Here is a 22667-nt window from a genome sequence, read left to right as displayed (position 1 = left end):
CATTTTCGTGTCAACATGCTGAAGATTTGTTGGTCCAGTTTCAATTCATGTGGGTCCATAAGATTTCTGCTTAGTTCGTCTGCCAGAGTAATTTGCTTTCCTGGCAGGAATTGAGCTTGTAGATGTATTTGGTAAGTCAAGGTGGTGTTCCACAAGGCCATGGCTAGTCTGCAAAGGTGGTAGGAGTGCGTACCCCTGCTTGTTTATGTACCACATAACTGTGGTGTTGTCCGTCTTTATCAGTAGTTGTCCTGGATGAAGGAAGTCCTTGAAGGCTGTCAGAGCATTCTGTACAGCTAGCATTTCTTTCTGGTTGATATGTAGGTGCATTTGACTTGGGCTCCATTCGCCCTGAATGCATCTCCCTGCCAGATAGGCCCCCCCAAGCATAGTCTGATGAGTCTGTAGTCAGGGTTTGGGTGGCAGGGGGTAGAATGAATGTCAGTCCCTTGTTTTGGTGACAGGCCTCTGCCCACCAAAGGAACTCCTGTTGCAGGCAAGGAATGAGAGGGATCATTGTTTGCAGGCAAGGAATGAGAGGGATCATTGTTTCCAGGCTGTGACAATGTTGACTCCATAAGCTTTTTAGGTACCATTGAAGTTTACTCATATGCAGTCTTGCATATGGAATTAGTAGAATGCAGGATGCCATGAACCCCATAGCCTGCAGAGTTTGTCTTGCAGATATCTGGGTTTTTGCGGCCACTTGTTTGAAGTATGCTATCAACTGAATTTGTTTGTCTGGCGTGAGGTAAGCCATCTGGGCAGTTGTAGTCAAGCTTGCACCCAGGAATGTAATTATTTGAGAGGGTACGAGTTTTCATTTCTTTTCATTTATGGTGTACCCTAAGCATGTTAGAAGCCTTTTTACAAACGCCAGATGTTGTAGAAAAGTGCCTTGTCCTCTGCCTGAATTAGACAATCGTACAGATAAGGATAAATTTGAATGTTTCTTTGTCTGCAAAATGCAATTACTGGTACCAGGCACTTTGTGAAGACCCTGGGCACAGTAGATAAGCCAAAGGGCAGTGCAAAGAACTGGTAATGCAAATAGCCTACTTTGAAGTGGAGGTATCTTCTGCAAGATTCCCTGATTGGGATATGCAGGTAAGCCTCTTTTAAGTCTAGAGTTACCAACCAGACATTCTTGCCTAGCATAGGCAGTAACTGTTGTAGAGTCAGCATCTTGAATTTTGGAATGTCCAGGAAAGTATTTAGAATGGATAAGTCCAGAACTGGATGCCATGATTTGTCTTTTTTGGGTACCAGGAAAAGTCCTGAATAAAAACCTTGTCCTTTTTCCTTTTCTGGTACTGGTTGAATAGCCCTCATATCCATGAGGGACATGACTTGTTTCTGAGCCTCTGCCCATTGACTTGGGGGCAGATCTGGCCATCCGTTTGGAATTAGCAACGTGTGGAAATTAAATCTGTACCCCTGGGATACTATATTTAAGACCCACTTGTCCTGGGTAATTAGATGCCAATTTTGAGCATGAAGTGCTAGTTTTCCCCCCAAAGGGGCAGCCAAAAAATAAGAGCTTGGAAATGGCAGAGGAAAGTCATAGAGACTGTTTACCGTAGGGTGGTGCTTTGCTACTTCCTGATTTGGAGGTGGAGGCACCCCATTGTTTTGTTCTGTAAGATCCTTGTGACTGAAACCTGGAGCCTTTGGAGTGTCTGGGTTTGACCTGAGCAGCTCTGTTGGGGACTGGAAAGGACCAATGCTTAGTAGGCCAGTGCCTACTGAACCTAGGTGACTGCACTTGCAAGAAATTTTTTACAGTTTGCATAGATTTAGCTTTGTCTTCCATCTTTCTAAAAACTTCTTCTGCCTTATTACCAAATAGACTGTCCTGCTGTAAAGGAGCATCCAACAATTTAGCTTGAACATGATCAGGCAGATTTTGCTCTTTGAGCCAAGCATGCCTTCTTATCACAGATCCAGTTATGGCGGCCCTGCAAGAGGCCTCCAAGGAATCAAAACTACATTGCAAAGTATGCTTTCCAACTTGTTCAGCTGAATGCAATAAATCCTGTAACTCTATTTTCCACACAATCAGAAATCAACATCATCTTCTGTTTCAGTAAGCCCATGACATGCTGTTGATATTTAAGCATATGATACTGACAGTTTAAAGCTCTGATTGCCAGGGTTGCAGACGTATAAACCTTCTTACCCCATCTATCCAGCGTCCTGGAGTCTCTATCAGACGTAGTAGGATTTTTAGCAGTATAAGCCTTAACACCCTTGGGACCCTAAGAAATAGTTTCAGGGTCAGCAGTAGGGTTTTTGAAAAGAAACTTATGGGAGTCAGGAACTCTAATATCTGTATGGCTTACTAGGAGCCGGAGGAAGGGAATCAGGAGCCATGCTGGATTCTGAGAAAACATCATCAACAATGTCTAAATAAGGAGGTATAGCCAAAGGCCTATGCTGAGGAAGAAGAAGAAAATCCCTAAGCCTCTTTTTGGATTCTGAAAAGTCCTAACTCTCCCAATGAAAATGTTCCCTTAAGGTATGCAAAGTCTCTCCAAAATAAAAATCCTCAGGAGGAGAGGCAGAAGGGATGGAGTCTTCTGCATCATAGTCCTCATAAGGGGGGTTAGAAAATTCCTGATCAGAAGAGGAATCAGAAGAAATGGAAACCTGATCTGGAGAGTCATAATCAGTGCCTTGCCTAGGCCTCTTAGCTGGAGGGGGTTGGGAACCCCTGATCAAGGTAATTAAATCCTCAGCCATTTTGATCATTTGTTTTTTAGACATAGGGGCCTGATCATGTGGCTCATGCATCAGTTTTTTAGACATAGTAGTTGGTTTTGGCCTTGTTTTTGATGATGGCTTCGGTTTAATATACAAATCTTTAGGCCTGAAAACACACACAGAATCCAGTGCCTGCTCAGCGGCTCTGGACCCATCCAAGGGAGAGACATCCGTGGGTTCAATACTTTTAAGAATCTCGCAGCATACCGGACTCCGAATGGGTCTCGGTAAAGGCCTGCGACTCAAAAGTAGCAGGCATCAGGGGCTGAGAAAACGCCTCACTGAGAACCGGCGACTTGCTTAGGAGAAGCTTTGTCGTCAGTTTTGGTCCTCAACGGTCTGTCTCTCTTTTTCTTTGCTTTTTTTTGTGAATTCCGGTAGTGGGATTGCTAACCAACATTTCAGGATAGTTAAATCTTGAACCAAAATATTCAGAAGCAAAAATATGCAGACGCTTAATAGTGCGTTGGTTAAATTTAGCACATAACCGACAGCAAGGCACGTTGTGGTCAGGGCCTAGGCAAGGAATACAGTACAAATGAAAATCCTTATGAGGTATTTGCTTCCCACAAGTAATACAATTATTAACTTTTACTGACATCGGTAAGGAGCAAGAAAACGTTTCCCCAACAGGGTACTTAGCTTTAGTTTGAAGACTTTGGTTCTGAAACTCGAAAACAAAAATTTCAGGAGTCAGCCGACCAGCACTTGCAAACTGCTTCTGCTTCGGGCACCGCGCGGCAAGAAAGACGGATTAAAATGGTGTTGGCTGCATGTTTTATACCTCTGACGACCTGACGTCATGGAAGAGGAGACAGCACCAGATGCAGGACTCAAGACTTTGTTATTCAGGCCGACTGAGGGCAACCCGCCAGCAGATTACCCAAATGTAATGACTGCAAAAGTGAAACACGAAGAACATCAGTTATTCCCCTCCACAAAGGTGGTCTAGCAACAGACCCAGGCAATTACAGATGCATAACCCTGACCAGTCTCATCTGTAAGGCCATGGACTGCATCATTATGGACCTCATAAATAAAGACATAAGCAACCTCTTCACCTTGGATTCTACCCAATTTGGCTTCATGAAGGACAGATCCTGCCTGTTAAATCTGGTGGACTTCTTTGAAAACGTGACCAAGGCCACTGACTATGGCAAATCTTTGCGCATAGCATGCCTCGACCCGGCAAAGGCTTTCAACACAATCCTACATTCAGGCATTACCGATAAACTTAAACTGAATGTAAACTCCTTTATTGTAAGATGGCTTGCCAAATGGCTCACAAACCAGACACACATTACCAAAGTGGGTGACTTCACATCAAACAGCAGATCTGTTACCAGCAGGGTGCCACAGGGGTCACTGCTGGGCCCTCTACAGTTTAGTATATACTTCTAAGAAGGTTCAGGTCAAAACTAAGGGGTTGTGGCTGACCAAGTTTGCAGATGACTGCAAAGTGGGTCCAATCACTGAATCTCCAAACAAGGTCAGTATACTCCAGGAGGGTCTCACACAGACCAGCGACTGGTGCATTAGTCACAGTCTCAAAATGAATGCAAAGAAATGCATCATTTCCTTCAGCACAAAATGTCCCCTCACACTATCAAATCAATAACAATACCCTAAGTACCCATGAAGTGGTAAGAGACTTGGGATTCACATGCTGACTGCAATCTTAACTTTGACCACCATGAGTCTACTGTAGTAAGGAAAGCTTCCTACTTTGCACACTTGACTAGTAAAGGCATTGCCTCGAGAGCAAAAGAAGTTATAACACCTATACTCAGCACTTATCTGGCCCATAATTGAGTATAATGCCCTGTTTGGCATGTGGGGCTCCAGCATGTGCCTTACACAGACCGACTAAAGTCCCTGTCACTATACTCCATATCCTATAGACTTCTCAGGGGAGACTTATGCCTGGCCTACAGAGCAATCCAGGACCCAAACCTAATGAACTTGTGGCATATCCATAAATTAATGGGACTAAGGCTACCCGTTCCAGGGACCCAAATATGGCCTGCGACTTAAATAATGACAAGCTGAAGGGACAGATTTATCGCCCACTGACGGCCGCGTCTTTGGAACAGGCTACCAAGTCATGTAAAACAGAGCATCTCTATGACACTGCTCAAGAGGAACCTAGACGAGTGGATGGGGCATCGTAAATTCTTACCGGGGATAGAGCCCACAACCATCTTGGACATAGGCAGTCATCACTAAATGCAATCTTGGGTAATGACTAGCATTTCTATGGTATTACATTAGGATGAAACGGCTAGGCTTAAAATGACCTCCGGGTCGACAGCCTAGTAATCTCCTATGATCCTATAATCAAGGTCATCTACAAAGTTTACTAGGCAAGTAGGGGGAAAAACATTTGCCAGGCATTTCTTTCATTATCATACACACACACTTATGGATAACTTAGAGTTGCCAATCCATCCACCACATGTCTCTGGGATATGTGGGGAATCCAAAATACCTAGAGAAAGCAAACAAAAACTATGAAAGTATGCAGATTTGACACAGAATGTACCTCACCCAAGAAATGAAATACAGAATCTCTTCCTGTGAGTTGACAGTGCTAAATACAGTATCACTGTGACAACCTACATAGTTACCTACAGGAAAACTGAATGAATGCCAATTCAGCTACAGCAGGTCTTTGGGATCTTAGAAAAAAACAGGGAGCCTAAATAAAATACATAGACAAGGAGGTCATGCAGACTTCACAAAGAAACTACAACCAACAACTCAACTAAAGAACTGAGCATTATGAGATGGCAATGCTACTCACTGAGCTAAAGTCCCAATAATCTATTTATCACACATTCCACCCACACCACCACAGATGGCCTCTTACTGTGTACAGTGCTGAAGTGTGATGGAAAGTGAAAGACATTATAGCCACATTGTTACTTTTAGATACACCACAACACCTCCCCTACATACACGAGTTAAGTCACAGCAATGATAATTTTACAAAGAATTCAGTAAAATGTAAGCCAGATCAGGGACTCCTTAACTGTGATGAAGCAGCAGTAGAATAAGTCACTTTTACCCACTGCCCTTGTACCTAAACAATTACTTCCACTTTTTTGACTGTGTATATCCGTATATCCAAGATATCTAATCATGGTAAAAAGGATGCAGTAATGCATTTCAGGATTAGCTCACGCAGAGTAGCCACAGTAAAGTATTCCAACCTTCTTCACAAAAAGGCAAACCAATCCTGAAAAGCCATATTAAGGACAGTTTAAATCGAACAAATGATAGCAAGGTCAGTCAGTCTCTTTCATTCAGAACCCCCCACCCAGTAGTTATAGCCACTTTGTTGACTGTGTACACCTCGGATGTCTGTGACAAAAACACAAAACAGACACAGATGTCTGTGACAAAAACACAAAACAGATACAGAAATGTACTGCAGCTTTCTTTCACAAACAGTAGACACAGATGATTTCATATTGCATCACATAAATATATTTAGCACTGTATAGCCAGAATATAAATGTTTATGTAGAACAAATGCCAGCAGAATCAACCACTTTTTACCCATATTCAGCCCCCATATCCAGCATTATAGGAACTTTGCCAACTATGTACACTTGAGTATTCCCACTTGGTCCACACAAATAAAACATAGCCTGCAAAATCAGAAATTGTGGCTTAAGTTAGCAACAGCACAGCCAGTCATTTTTCAAAGACAGACATATCACTATATTCAGCAAGTATATAGTCGTGTTTGCTTATGGTGTACACCTCAGATATCTGACTGCAACACAATAAATAAAACAACCATGGCATTTTTTAAACCCTGTTTCTTACAAGCTCCCAGCAGCCAGCCACAATATAAACAAGCTATAGCAAAGAATTCACTTGTTTCATGCAAATGAACATTCATTCTTCATAGACAGAATGTTTACTGCATAATTTAAAACAAAGATGGTCCCCATTTGTAAAAAGCAATTACAATCACTTTGTTGAGTGTGTACACCTCAGATGTCTCTCTATAAAAAAATGACGTTTCACACAAGTACAACAACAAGCCACTGTCCCAAGTATTCCAACCATAGTGCTTAACCCTCTTGATGCAAAAATCAGTGTTAAAGACTAAATAATGGGAAAACAAAAAAAATGTATTTTACATACTTAAAATATTGCTAGAATAACAGATTTTTGCATTAGAATGTGTCAACATTCATAATTTCCACACTTCCAGTGTTGCCCCACCTAAAATCCACTAATGAATCAGGCTTCATTTTGTAAACTACTGACTGGACTGAGCCAAAATGTCAGAAATTATGGCACTTTCCTTAAATAGTGTACAGCCACTGCTCCTTTGAAGAAGTGTGCTTGAGCAGCATTTTTCCCCTCTTGAAAATATACAAGCAAAAAAGCCCCTAGCTGAATGAAGCCTTACACATAAGGCTGGCTAACCATGTAAACAAAGTGTGCAAGTATACAAAATAAAGCAGCACAATGGAAATACAATATAACGGGTAGATAAAAACAATATTTGCAATCAAACAAGTTGCAGCAGCACGGTGTCTTAAAAATGTAATCAATAACAAAATGCTGACAAAAATGCAGTAAAGCTTATTTTACTGATGTGCATCACAATAATCACAATCCCCAAAGTGTGTTGAAGAAAATGAGGCAACATGATAAGTACAGGTGGGTGAGTAGAGAGAAAAGGATGTCTTATGAAAGATTACTGAACAGAGTATAAATATGGATTGTTTTAATTAGGTACGGTTTGTTCACATTCGAGTACTACATACAATTATTTACAAAACCTGTAGATGTGCATATTTTCCCCTTAGTTGTAAAGAAAATGTTTACGTTATTAGAATACATAGGGAATTAATGAACTGCTTGAGTTCTGAGATACGTACAGTGGATATAAAAAATGTACACACCCCGGTTAAAATGCCAGGTTTTTCTGATATAAAAAATAAGACCACAATAAATCATTTCAAAACTTTTCCCACCTTTAATGTGACCTATAACCTGCACAATTCAATTGAAAAACAAAACTCTGTTAGGGGAAAAAATATAAAAACTGTACAATAAGCTGGTTGACTAAGTGTGCAGACCCTAACACTAATACTTTGTTGAAGCACCTTTTGATTTAATTACAGCATTCAGTCTTCTTGGGTACACAACTGCCATCAATTAAAGAGACTCTGATTAACCCCAAATAAAGTTCAGCTGTCCTAGCAGGATTTTCCTGACATTTACTCAGTTGACTGCTACAGCAGAAGCCATGGTTCACAGAGAGCTTACAAAGCCTCAAAGGGATCTCATTGTTAAAAGGCATCAGTCAGGAGAAGGGTACAAAAAAATTTTCACAGCATTGGATATACCATGAAACACAGTGAAGACAGTCATCAAAAAGTGGAGGAAATATGGGGCAACAGTGACGCTGGAAAGAACTGGATGTCCCTCCAAAATTGATGAAAAGACAAGACGAAAACTGGTCAGGGAGGCTGCCAAGACACCTACAGCAACACTGGTTGTGTACTACATGTGACAACAATCTCCCGTATTCTCCATATGCCTGGAGTATGGGCTAGGGTTGCAAGACGAAAGTATTTTCTTACACAGAAAAACACCCATGCCCAGCTAAAATTTGCAAAACAATACATCAAGTCTCCCAAAAGCACGTGGGAAAATGTGTTAAGGTCTGATGAGACCAGTGTTAAACTTTCTGGCCACAATTCAGAAAGGTACATTTGGCGCAAAAACAGCGCTTCACATCACCAAAAGAATACCATCCCCATAGTGAAGCATGGTGGTGGCAGTATCATAGTTACAAATCTTATATAATTCACAGATGTTCTTTGTACGAGCACTGCTGTAGTAGTTTTAACCACTGGGACTTCCACCACATAAGGCTCTGCGCATCTGTTCTAACTTCCAGTACTTGCACCTCAGCTGGAACTAAGACTTCAATCAAGGTGGAGGGAATTATGAACAGCTCCAAATACCAGTCACTTTTGGCAAAAAAACCTTCACGCCTCTACTAGAAAGCTGAAGATGAAGACGAATTTCACCTTTCAACATGACAATAACCCCAAGCATACATCCAAATTAACAAAAGAATGGCTTCACCAGAAGAAAATTAAAGGTTTGGAAAGGCCTAGCCAGAGCCCACACCTAAATCCAATAGAAAATCTGTGGGGTGGCCTGAAGAGGGCTGTGCACAATAGATGCCCATGCAATCTGACAGATTTGGAGCACTTTTGCTAGGAAGAGTAACCAAATATTGCCAAGTCAAGATGTGCCATGCTGATAGACTCCTACCCAAAAAGACTGAATGCTGTAAAAGTATTAGTTTAAGGGTGTGCACACTTATGCAACCAGCTTAATGAAGGTTTTTTTATTTTTTTTATATCTTTTCCCCTAACAGATTTGTTTTTCAATTGAATTATACAGGATACAGGTCACATAAAACGTGGGAAAAGTTTGAAATGATTTATTGCGGTCTCATTTTTTTCATCAAAAGAAAAATCCTCTGGAGGGGAGGCAGAGGGAATGGATTCCTCTGCATCTGAATCCTCATAGGTGGATAAAGGCATATCTTCATAATCAGAAAGGTCAAAGTCATCGGACTCCTGGTCTGTAGAACCTGAAGGGGATTGGATTCTTTGTCTTTTTGCAGGGGAAGGCTGGCTTCCCCTAATCAGCATAATAAGGTCTTCAGCCATTCTAAGCATTTGTTTTTGTGGCATGGGTGCCTGAGCACGCACTTTGGTTGTCGGTTTTCTAGGCGCAGTGCATACTCTGGGCCTAAGAAACTCAGTATTTTTGGTTAAAAATGAAGTAGTCGGTTTGTTTCGAACATCGGTAGAGTGAAAACCTGCCTCAGAAGCCAGTGCCTGCACAATGGCTCCGGACCCATCCAAGGTAGAGACATCCACTGGTTCCATAGTCGAAGAAGCATCTCGCTGCATACCGGACTCTGAATGGGTCTCAGCAGAGGCCTGCGAATTCACTGAAGCGGGCATTAGGGGTTGCAAAGGAGCCTCACTGAGTACCGGCGGACTGGCGACTAGATTAACAGAAGTCTAGTCGGCAATTTTTGACCTATGCAGTCTGTCTTTATCCTTACATTTTTTCGGAAGATCGGTAGTCAGATGGCATATGGAGATCAAGAGCAAAAGAATTTAGCGACAGAGAGAGCCCAACGATGAATGATTCGGGCATTAAACAAGGCACAAAACCGACAGCAAGAAACGTCGTGGTCTGGGCCTAAACAGGTGATGCAATAAGAATGAAAATCTCTGTGAGGTATTTGCTTTCCACAGGCAAGGCAAATGTTAACTTTTTCTGACATCGGTTAGAGGAAGAAAAAAGGATCCCCAACGGGGTACTTAACTTTAGAAGACTTCAGGATTATTCAACTCGAAAACGAAAAATTCAGGTAGCTGCTGACCGGCACTTGTGAACTGCTTCTGCCTCGGGCTCCTCCTCGGCAAGAAAGACTGGTGTAATGGTGTCGGCTGCCTGTTTTTATACTCCTGACATCAAGGAAGAAGCGACAGCATCAGACACAGAAATACTAAGTCTCTGGTATTTGGGCCGACTGAGGGCTACCTGCAGGCAGACAACCCAAGTGTGATGACTGCAATAGTGAAACACGAAGAACATCCTGATATGTTAACTGGGGTGTGTACACTTTTTACATCCATTGTATGTACATACAAAGATTACATACAGATACATCACTTCCATTTCTCCTATAGTAAAAGAGAACTACCTTGTCAGTACTCATTATTTGGCATGTTAGAGACAGTTTTTCAGAAGTTAAAACACTGGTGGAACAGAAATTAATAAAAACACTGCAATGTTTTAATTACCAAGAAAAAAATGTAGCAGGCGACCATAACTCAAAGCATCACTCTCAAAAGAATCATATGCAACCAATTTACACCTATCTGCTACAAGTCAGTATCACCTCTCACAGCAGGAGTGACACCTGTAGGTTAGACTATAAGCCTACACAGTGTGCAAGGTGAGAAGTGGCACTGCAAACTTGTCAAAGATAATAAACACTCTACAGTAGTGAGGAAATCATTCTATGTTGTGCAACTTAAACAAATGTATGGTATTTAGGACACGGGGGTCACTGTTCCACTGTATTCAGCATTCATCAGACCTATCATCAAGTACAATGCCCCTTCTCGTATGTACATAACCAGGCACATTCAACAACTGGAACATCCACAGAGGTTCCTCACCAAAAGAATATACAACATAAGTAACATATCCTATTGCAGATGGCCTCAAAGTCCTTTTCTTGTATTCCGTCTCCTACAGGCTATTAAAGGGAGATCTATGACTGGCATGAAAGACATTGACAAACCACACTCAAATTGACCTCCTGCATACAGCAAAACAAACACCACCAGAATTACCTGTTCTGAAGTCTTACACCTTGCCTGTGATATTTATAAATACGACCTGCTGGAGAGACTGGCATGTATCCCAGAGACCACCTTTTCTCTGGATCAGGCTCCCCATCCATGTGAAGCAGAGTTCCTCCCTCATCCAATTCTAGTGTAACATGGACAATAAGATGTGGAAAGTACAGTTTTGTACCTACCATAAATGTAGATGTTCGAGTGTAAACACTGATGCAGTCATTACACTTGGGTTATCCTGCCGTCAGGCGGTTCCCCAGTCGGCCAGAGTTCCAAACTCTTGGTCCGGCGCCAGTTGCTGTCACCTCCTCCCTGACGTCAGTGCGACAGGGGTATATAAGATGCAGCCAACACCATTTTCTTCAGTTTTTCTTGCCCCAGATGTCAGGTGCCCCCAAATAGGTAGGCAATTCAAATTGCTAGTAAATTATACACAAAAAAGCAAACAAAAACTTTCAGTTACCAGCAAATACTCCCCATAGGTAGTAAAAGGAAAAAGACATAGGTACGTACCAGCAAGTAAGAGGGGAAGGAGGGAGGGTAACCTGGACTGCAGCAGTGTTTACACTCGAACATCTACATTTATGGTAGGTACAAAATTGTACTATGTTTGTGTTACACTGCTGCAGTCATTACACTTGGGTGGAATCCCAAAGCTGAGGTAGGGTGGCTGGTTCTATAAGGCATCACGGGTGGCTATATGGCCCTGCAGCACAGCAGTGGCGAAGCCAGCTCTGGATTTGGAGTATAAATGTAAATGGTAATGCTTGGTGAAGGTATGCACAGAAAGTACAGTTTTGTAACTGCCATAAATGTAGATGTTAGAGTGTAAACACTGCTGCAGTCAATACACTTGGGTTATCCTGCTGTCAGGCAGTCCCACAGTCGGCCAGAGTTCAAAAGTCTTGGTCCGGTGTCAGTTGCTGTCGCCTCCTCCCTGACGTCAGTGCGACAGGGGTATATAAGATGCAGCCGATGCCATTTTCTTCAGTTTTTCTTGCCCCAGATGTCAGGTGACCCTAAATAGGTAGGCAATTCAAATTGCTAGTAAAAATTACAAGAGAAAAGCAAACAACCATTTTTAGATACCAGCAAATACTCCCCATATGTAATAAAGGGTAGATGCCCTAGGTAAGTACCAGAAAGTAAGAGGGGAAGGAGGGAGGATAACCTGGACTGCAGCAGTGTTTACACTCGAACATCTACATTTATGGTAGGTACAAAACTGTACTATGTTCATTGTGTCACATTGCTGCAGTCATTACACTTGGGTGGAATCCCAAAGCTGAGGTAGGGAGGCTGGATCTATAAGGCATTAGGGGTGGCTATAAGGCCCTGCAGTACAGCAGTGGCGAAGCCAGCTCTGGATTTGGAGTATAAAGGCAAATGATAATGCTTGGTGAACATATGCACAGAACTCCATGTTGCTGCTTCCAAAATATCCTTGTAAGGTACGGCTGTTGCCCTGGTGGAGTGAGATCTAATGCTGCTAGGTACAGGTTTCCCATGCTGGGTATAGCAGAAACGTATACAGTGTCCTATCCATTTTGAAATAGTCTGTTTTGAAATGGCTTTTCCCTGTGCTCCTGCAGCATATGCTACCAATAATTGCTCAGATTTTCTGAAAGCTTTGGTTTTGTCCAAGTAGAAGCGTAACTGTCTGTGAATGTCCAAAGAATGTAGTAGTCTCTCCCCTTTGTTCTGTGGTTTTGGATAAAAAGTTGGCAAGTGAACAGTTTGGTTTAGAGCCACACTTGACACCACCTTTGGCATAAATGTAGGATTAGTTCTTAAAGACACCCTGTCCTGGTGGAAGATGAGGAAAGGTTCCACTGCCATTAGGGCCTGTAATTCTGAAACTCTTCGTGCTGATGTTATTGCCAGTAGCAGAGCAGTTTCCCAAGAGATGCATTTTAATTCTGCTGTGTTAGCTGGCTCAAAAGGAGGTAAAGTTAATTTTTCCAAAACAAAGTTGAGGTCCCAAGTTGGTGTTGGTGCTCTACGGGGCGGTCTTATGTTTTTAGCCCCTCTGAGGTACTGTTTGAGCAAAGGATTAGAAAGAATTGGTGGATCCGTGTTGTAATGAGCAGAGATAGCTGAGGCGTGGATCTTGATGGATGAAAAAGAGAGGCCCGTGTCCAGCATCTCAGTTAAGTATTGAAGTATCGGACGAATGTTTGGGACAAGAGGGTCAAGGCTGAGCGCTTGGTTCCAGGCACAGAATCTCTTCCATTTATCCGAGTAGGCTTTCCTGGTGCTAGGCCTTCTGGCCTCCAGAATGACATCCGTAACAGCTTTGGAGAGAGGCACTGCTTGCTTGACTAAGGAATTTTCCATGCAGCTAGATTTAAGGTCTTTAGCTGGCTGTGAAGTATCTGATTGTTGTGCTGTGTCAGCAACTGTGGAATTTGTGGTAAAATCCAGGGTGGTTCTTGTGTTAAGTTCCTTAGGATTGGGTACCAGTGCTGGCGTGGCCAGTCTGGTGCAATCAGAATCATTTTTGGCTCTTCCTGCCTGGCTTTTATGAGTACCTTTGGAAGGAGAGGTAAAGGAGGGAAAGCGTATACTTGTAGTTTTTTCCAGATGAATGAGAGGGCATCCACTTTCCATGCTTGTGGATGGTAGCTCAGAATTTCTGTAATATGCAGTTCTTTGGGGAAGCAAAGAAATCTATGTCCGGGCTCCACCATTTTTGTGTTATCATTCTGAATATTTGTGGGTTCAGTTCCCATTCATGTGGGTCCATAATGTTTCTGCTTAGATCGCCTGCCAGTGTGTTTTTCTCTCCTGGCAGGAATTGTGCTTGCAGATGAACTTGGTAGTTTAGAGCTGTGTTCCACAACGTCATGGCCTGTCTGCAGAAGGGGTAGGAGTGTGTGCCCCCTTGCTTGTTTATGTACCACATAACTGTGGTGTTGTCAGTCTTTAGTAGTAATTGTCCTGGATGCAATAGGTCCTTGAAAGCTATGATAGCATTTTGCACAGCTAGCATCTCTTTTTGATTGATGTGCAGATGTCTTTGCTCTGTGGGCCACTCGCCCAGGATACATTTCCTGCCATGTGTGTTCCCCAGGCGTAATCCGATGCATCTGCTGTCAGTGTCTGCCTGGCTGTGGGTTGAGTGAAAGGCTGTCTCTTGTTGAGGTGACAAGCTTGTGCCCACCATCGAAACTCCTGCTGTAGGCAAGGAATTAGTGGTATAACTGTTTCCAAACTTTGACAGTGTTGAGACCATACGCTCTTTAGGTACCATTGTAGTTTCCTCATATGCAGTCTGGCATATGGAATTAGTAGTATGTAAGATGCCATGTAGCCCAAGGCCTGCAGAATTTTTCTTGCAGGGAGTTGGGTCTTTGTTGCCATTAATTGAAAATATTGAGTCAGTTGCCCTTGCTTGTCTGGCGTGAGATAAGCCATATGGGCCTTTGTGTTCAAGCTGGCACCCAGGAATAATATCTGTTGTGAGGGCACTAGTTTTGATTTCTTTTCGTTTACTGTGTACTCCAGGCAACTTAAACTTTTTTACATACACCAGATGCTTTAGTAGAATGTCCTTGCTCTCTGCTTGAATCAGGCAGTCGTCCAGGTATGAATAAATTTGAATTCCTTTTTGCCTGCAAAATGCAATTACTGGTGACAGGCACTTTGTGAAGACCCTGGGCGCAGTAGATAAGCCAAAGGGCAGTGCAGAGAATTGATAGTGCATTGAACCAGCTAGAAATCCGAGGTATCTTCTGCAGTTTTGTCTGATAGGGACATGCAGGTATGCCTCTTTGAGGTCCAAAGTCACAAGCCAAGCTTTCTTGCCCAGCATGGGAAGAAGCTGCTGTAGTGTTAACATCTTGAATTTCGGAACATCCAGGTAAGTATTTAGTGAAGAAAGGTCCAGAATGGGTCTCCAGGCTTTGTCCTTTCTGGGAACCAGAAAGAGTTTCGAGTAAAATCCTTGTCCTTGTTCCTGTGGTGGTACCTTTTGAATAGCTCTCATGTCCATGAGTGCTGTAATTTGTTTTTGAGCCTCTGCCCATTGATTTGGTGGCAGATTTGGCATTCCTTTTAGCCTTAGCAGGGTGTGAAAATGGAACCTGTAACCTTGCGATACAATATTTAGAACCCATTTGTCTTTGGTGATGCAATGCCATTTGTGATAGAAAAGTGCCAGTTTTCCTCCTAAGGGGGCTGCCAAGAGACAGCTGTTTGGCAGCTGCAGTGGAAAGTCATTGAGGCTGTTTTTTATAAGGTTGAGGCCTGTCTTCCCCTTCTTTCTGGCCTGGTGTACCCCATTGTCGAGGCTGTAAGGGCCTTGTGTCTGACCTCTACCTCTTGGACGTCTGTATCTGCCCCTTTGAGGTCTATCTGTGACTGGAAAGGACAAATTCTTTGTTGGCCAATTTCTGCTAAAATGAGGAGGCTGAACCTGTAAGAAATCTTTCACTGTTTGCATAGATTTTGCCTTATCCTCCATCTTCTTTAATACCTCCTCTGCATTAACTCCAAACAGCACATCCCACTGCAAAGGTGCATCCAGATATTTTGACCTTAACATGATCTGGTAACATATGTTCTTTTAACCAAGCATGCCTTCTAATGACAGGGCCTGTAACTGCTGCTCTACAAGAGGCCTCTAAGGAATCAAACCCACATTGCAAAGTATGTTTCCCCACTTGTTCAGCTGCATGCAATAAATCCTGCATTTATTTTAGGTTAGGAGGATCTGTATCTGGAAGCATCTTTTGTTTCAACCGAGATATAAAAAATTGCTGATATTTTAGCATGTGAAACTGGCAATTCAAGGCTCTCATTGCTAAAGTTGCAGACGTATATACCTTCTTTCCCATCTGTCTAATGCTCTGGAGTCTCTATCAGAGGGGACTGGGTTTTTTGCTGATGAGGCCTTAATCCCTTTGGGTCCATGAAAAATAGTTTCAGGGTCAGCAACAGGGCTTTTGTACAGAAATTTGTGAGAGTCAGGGACTCTGTAATATCTATCAGGTTTAATTGGGGCTGGGGGTAAGGACTTGGGGTTTAAACTTGATTCAGTGTACACATCATCCACAATATCTAAAACTGGCGGGATAGCAAGGGGTCTGTGTTGAGGCAATAAAAGGACATCTCTGAGCCTTTTCTTGGATTCCGAGTAATCCTGGCCTTCCCAATGGAAATATTCCCTCATGGTATGTAAGGTCTCCCCAAAGGAGTAATCCTCAAGCGGAGAGGCTGATGGAATTGATTCCTCAGCAACAGAATCCTCAAAAGGGGGTAAAGAATATCCTAGGTCCGAGGAAGAGTCTGAGGAAATGGACACCTGGCCAGAAGATTCATAGTCTGCATCCTGTCTGGGCCTTTTATCAGGAGGGGGTTGGGTCCCCCTGATCAGGGTGATTAGGTCCTCGGCCATTTTTAGCATTTGTTTCTTAGGCATGGAAGCCTGTCCTGGAGACAGTTGTGTCTGTTTCTTTGCTTTTAAGGGGGGCTTAGACTTAGCAGAGGGTTTAATGGTTAACTGGGAAGGTCTGAAAATACCCTCTGTAGCTGTGGATTGCTCAGCTACTTCGGTTCCTTCTGCAGGGTTAGGATCGGAAAGCTGAAGACCTACTGCGTCCAAAGGCCCAGCCAACTCCACATGGGAGTTGGCGGCGGTCTGTAGTTCAGTGGAAGCGGTCGTCAGGGGCTGCATAGGCACCTCGCTGAAAACCGGAGAACCGGCGACCAGTCTAGAAGAGGCCTCGTCATCAGTTTTGGGCCTCGGATGCCTGTTCTTGTCCTTGCGCTTTTTATGCATTGCGGTCATCGGAATTTCCGACAGCATGGTGTAATTGAATTTTATGCCAAAATAATGTCGGGCAAAATCAAACAGACGTTTAATAGTGCGTTTGTTAAACCTATCACAAAACAGACAACCAGTGACGTCGTGGTCAGGGTCTAGGCATGGAATAGAATAGGAGTGGAAATCCTTCTGAGGTATTTGCTTCCCACAAGAAATACAGTTATTAACTTTTACTGACATCGGTCTGAGGCAAGAAAAAGTTTCCCCAACGGGGTACTTAGCTTTTTTAGAAGACTTCGGTTCTGGATTCGGAATGAAAATCTCAGGAGTCGGCCGACAGGCATTTGCGAACTGCTTCTGCTTCGGGCACCACGCGGCAAGAAAGACTGAAGAAAATGGGGTCGGCTGCGACCGACACCGGACCAAGACTTTGGAACTCTGGCCGACTGTGGAACCGCCTGACGGCAGGATAACCCAAGTGTAATGACTGCAGCAGTGTAACACGATGAACATCTCCAAGTTGCTGCTTCCAAAATATCCTTGGTAGGTACTCCTCTGAGGTAGGCAGTTGAAGTGGCTGTTGCCCTGGTGGAGTGAGATATAATGCTGCTAGGTACAGGTTTCCCATGGTGTGTACAGCAGAAACGTATACAATGTCCTATCCATTTTGAAATAGTCTGTTTTGAAATGGCTTTTCCCTGTGCTCCTGCAGCAAATGCTACCAATAATCGCTCAGATTTTATGAAAGCTTTGGTTTTGTCCAAGTAGAAGCGTAACTGCCTGTGAATGTCCAAAGAATGCAGTAGTCCTCTCCCCTTTATTTTGTGGTTTTGGATAAAAAGTTGGCAAGTGAATAGTTTGGTTTAGAGCCACACTTGATACCACATTTGCCATAAACATAGGGTTAGTTCTTAAAGACACCCTGTCCTGGTGGAAAATGAGGAAAGGTTCCACTGCCATTATTGCCTGTAATTCGGAAACTCTTCATGCTGATGTTATTGCCAGTAGCAGAGCAGTTTTCCAAGAGATATATTTTAATTCTGCTGTGTTAGCTGGCTCAAAAGGAGGTAAAGTTAATTTTTACAAAACAAAGTTGAGGTCCCAAGTTGGAGTAGGTGCTCTACAGGGCGGCCTTATGTTTTTAGCCCCTCTGAGGTACTGTTTTAGCAAAGGATTAGAGAAAATTGGTGGATCCGTGTTGTAATGAGCAGAAATAGCAGAGGCGTGGATCTTGATGGATGAAAAGGAGAGGCCCTTGTCCAGCATCTCAGTTAAATATTGTAGTATCTGAGGAATGTTTGGGACAAGAGGGTCAAGGCTGTGAGCCTGGTTCCAGGCACAGAATCTCTTCCATTTATCCAAATAGGCTTTCCTGGTACTAGGCCTTCTGGCCTCCAGAATGACGTCCATAACAGCTTTGGAGGGAGGCATTACTTGCTTGACGAAGGAATTTTCCATGCAGCTAGGTTTAAGGTCTTTAGCTGGCTGTGAAGTAGCTGATTGTTGTGCTGAGTCAGCAGATGTGGGATTTGAGGCAAAATCCAGGGTGGTTCTTGTGCTAAGTTCTTTAAGATTGGGTACCAGTGCTGGCGTGGCCAGTCTGGTGCAATCAGGATCATCTTTGGCTCTTCTTGCCTGGCTTTTATGAGTACCTTTGGAAGGAGAGGTAGAGGTGGGAAAGCGTATACCTGTAGGTTTTTCCAGCTGAATGAGAGGGCACCCACTTTCCATGCTTGTGGATGGTAACTTCTTGTGCGGAATTTCTGTAGCTGGCAGTTCATTGGGGATGCAAACAGATTTATGTCCGGGCTCCACCATTTCTGTGTTATCATTCCGAATATTTGTGGATTCAATTCCCATTCGTGGAAATCCATGATGTTTCTGCTTAAGTCGTCTGCCAGTGGGTTTTTGTCTCCTGGCAGGAATTTTGCTTGCAGATGAACTTGGTAGTCTAGAGCTGTGTTCCACAAGGTCATGGCTTGTCTGCAGAGGGGGTAGGAGTGTGTGCCCACTTGCTTATGTACCACATAATTGTGGTGTTGTCTGTCTTTAGTAAAAGTTGTCCTTGATGCAGCAGGTCCTTGAAAGCTATAAGGCATTTTGTACAGCTAGCATCTCTTTTTGATTGATGTGAAGATGCCTTTGTTCTGCAGGCCACTCGCCCTGAATACATTTTCCTGCCATGTTTGCTCCCCAGGCGTAATCCGATGAATCTGTTGTCAGTGTTTGCCTGGCTGCGGGTTGAGTAAAAGGCTGTCCCTTGTTGAGGTGACAAGCTTGAGCCCACCATCGAAACTCCTGTTGAAGGCAAGGAATTAGTGGTATAACCGTTTCCAATCTTTGACAGTGTTGAGACCGTACACTCTTTAGGTGCCATTGTAGTTTCCTCATATGCAGTCTGGCATATGGAATTAGTAGTATGCAAGATGCCAAGAAACCCAAGGCCTGCAGAATTTTTCTTGCAGGGAGTTGGGTCTTTACTGCCATCAATTGAAAGTATTGAATCAGTTGTCCTTGCTTGTCTGGCGTGAGATAAGCCATCTGGGCCGTTGTGTTCAAGCTGGCACTCAGGAATATTATCTCTTGTGAGGGCACTAGTTTTGATTTCTTTTCGTTTACTGTGTACCCCAGGCAACTTAACTTTTTTACGAACGCCAGATGCTTTAGAAGAATGTCCTTGCTCTCTGCTTGAATCAGGCAGTCGTCCAGGTACGGATAAATTTGAATTCCTTTCTGTCTGCAAAATGCAATTACTGGTGCCAGGCACTTTGTGAAGACCCCGGGCGCAGTAGATAAGCCAAAGGGCAGTGCAGAGAATTGATAGTGCATTGAACCAGCTATGAATCTGAGGTATCTTCTGCAGTTTTGTCTGACAGGGACATGCAGGTATGCCTCCTTGAGGTCCAAGGTCACGAGCCAAGCTTTCTTGCCCAGCATGGGAAGAAGCTGCTGTAGTGTCAACATTTTGAATTTCGGAACATCCAGGTAAGTGTTTAGAGAAGAAAGATCCAGAATGGGCCTCCAGGCTTTGTCTTTTCTGGGAACCAGAAAGAGTCTTGAGTAAAATCCTTGTCCTTGCTCCTGTGGAGGTACCTTTTGAATAGCTCTCATGTCCACGAGTGCTGTAATTTGTTTTTGAGCTCTGCCCATTGATTTGGTGGCAGATTTGGCATTCCTTTTAACCTTGGCAGAGTGTGAAAGTGGAACCTGTAACCTTGAGATACAATGTTGAGAACCCATTTGTCTTTGGTGATCCAATGCCAGTTGTGATAGAAAAGTGCCAGTTTTTCTCCTAAGGGGGCTGCCAAGAGAGAGCTGTTTGGCAGCTGTAGTGGGAAGTCATTGAGGCTGCTTTTTATATGGTTGGGGCCTGTCTTCCCCTTCTTTCTGGCCTGGTGCACCCCATTGTCGAGGCCTGTAAGGACCTTGTGGTTGACCTCTACCTTTTGGACGTCTGTATCTGCCCCTTTGAGGTCTGTCTGTAACTGGAAATTGTTGGCCAATTTCTGCTAAATCGAGGAGGCTGAACCTGTAAGAAATCCTTCACCGTTTGCATAGATTTTGCCATATCCTCCATCTTCTTTAATACCTCTTCTGCCTTATCTCCAAATAACACATCCCGCTGCAAAGGTGCATCCAATAATTTTGCTTTAACATGATCTGGTAACGTATGTTCTTTTAACCAAGCATGTCTTTTAATGACAGAGCCTGTAACTGCTGCTCTACAGGAGGCCTCTGAAGAATCAAGGCCACATTGCAAAGTATGTTTTCCCACTTGTTCAGCTGCATGCAATAAATTCTGCATTTCTTTAAAATTAGGAGGATCTGAATCTGGAAGCATTTTTTGTTTCAACTGAGACATCAAAAATTGCTGATATTTTAGCATGTGAAACTGGCAATTTAAGGCTCGCATTGCTAAAGTTGCAGACGTATATACTTTCTTTCCCCATCTGTCTAATGCTCTGGAATCTCTGTCAGAGGGAACTGGGTTTTTTGCTGATGAGGCCTTAATTCCTTTGGGTCCCTGAGAAATAGTTTCAGGGTCAGCAACAGGGCTTTTATACAGAAATTTGTGCGAGTCAGGGACTCTGTAATATCTGTCAGGTTTAACTGGGGCCGGAGGTAAGGAGTCAGGATTTAAGCTGGATTCAGTATACACATCATCCACAATATCTAACACTGGTGGAATAGCAAGGGTTCTGTGTTGAGGTAATAAAAGGAAGTCTCTGAGCCTTTTCTTGGATTCTGAGTAATCCTGGCCTTCCCAATGGAAATGCTCCCTCATGGTATGTAAGGTTTCCCCAAAGGAGTAGTCCTCAGGCGGAGAGGCTGATGGAATTGATTCCTCAGCATCAGAATCCTCATAAGGGGGTAAAGAATATCCTAGGTCTGAGGATGAATCTGAAGACATGGACACCTGGTTGGATGAGTCATAGTCTGCATCTTGTCTGGGCCTTTTATCAGGAGGGGGATAGGACCCCCTGATCAGGGTGATTAGGTCTTCGGCCATTTTGAGCATTTGTTTCTTAGGCATGGAGGCCTGTCCTGGAGAATGCTGTATTTGTTTCTTTGTTTTTAAGGGAGGCTTAGACTTAGCAGAGGGTTTAATGATTAACTGAGTAAGTCTGAAATCACCCTCTGAAGCTGTGGATTGCTCAGCTACTTCGGTTCCCTCTGAAGGGTTAGTTTCGGTAGGCTGAAAAACTTGTGCGTCCGAAGGCCCAGCCAGCTCCACGTGGGAGTCGGAAGCAGCCTGTGGTTCTGCAGAAGCGGTCGTCAGGGGCTGCGAGGGCACCTCGCTGAAGACCGGAGAACTGGCGAGCGGCCTAGAAGAGGCCTCGTCGTCAGTTTTGGGCCTCGGATGCCTGTCCTTGTCTTTGCGCTTTTTATGTATTCCGGTTGTCGGAAGTTCCGACGGCATGGTGTAATTGAATTTTCTGCCAAAATAATGTCGGGCAAAATCAAACCGACGTTTAATGGTGCACTTGTTAAACCTAGCACAAAACCGACAAACAGTGACGTTGTGGTCTGAGCCTAGGCATGGGATACAATAGGAATGGAAATCCTTATAAGGTACTTGTTTCCCACAAGAAATACAGTTATTAACTTTTACTGACATATAAGGCTGTGGCAAGAAAAAGTTTCCCCAACGGGGTACTTAGCTTTGTAGAAGACTTCGGTTCTGAATTCGGAATGAAAATCTCAGGAGTCGGCCGTCCTGCACTTGCGAACTGCTTTTGCTTCGGGCACAGAGCGGCAAGAAAGACTGAAGAAAATGATGTCAGCTGCATCTTATATACTCCTGTCGCACTGACGTCAGGGAGGAGGCGACAGCAACAGACGCCGGACCAAGACTTTGGAAGTCAGGCCAACTGGGGACCCGCCTGATGGCAGGATAACCCAAGTGTAATGACTGCAGCAGTGTAACACGATGAACATCAGGAAATTCATCCTTTGTTTGGCACCTTCGTCTCTAATGGACACAAGGAGCCTGTAAATGGTTCATCTCTCAGGCTCCTAATTGTAAATGTTTTCATCTCCCAAGCCCCTGCTAACACTTATGAAGGGTACCAGAAAATGTCATAGATTTGGTATGCATGACTAGGCCTAAAAAGGCCCTTGTGGTCGTTGGACTAGTACACGCCTATAAAGCTATGAACACTCTTTTTTAACTCAGCATAAAAAGTGTGCAGAAGTATACA

General features: G+C 43.6%; 1 protein-coding gene across 1 annotated transcript in view; it reads right to left on the bottom strand.

The window, feature by feature from the left end:
• LOC122806648 (paired amphipathic helix protein Sin3a-like) overlaps positions 1–22667 on the bottom strand; it is a 1265677-nt gene that overhangs the window by 877357 nt on the left and 365653 nt on the right. The window lies entirely within an intron of this gene.

The sequence above is a fragment of the Protopterus annectens genome, chromosome 7.part0 (assembly GCF_019279795.1).
Source record: "Protopterus annectens isolate FY-2018-M chromosome 7.part0, PAN1.0, whole genome shotgun sequence".
Taxonomy (NCBI): domain Eukaryota; kingdom Metazoa; phylum Chordata; order Ceratodontiformes; family Protopteridae; genus Protopterus; species Protopterus annectens.
Note: the sequence above shows the minus strand (reverse complement) of the source record. Positions and strands in the feature narration are given on the sequence as shown.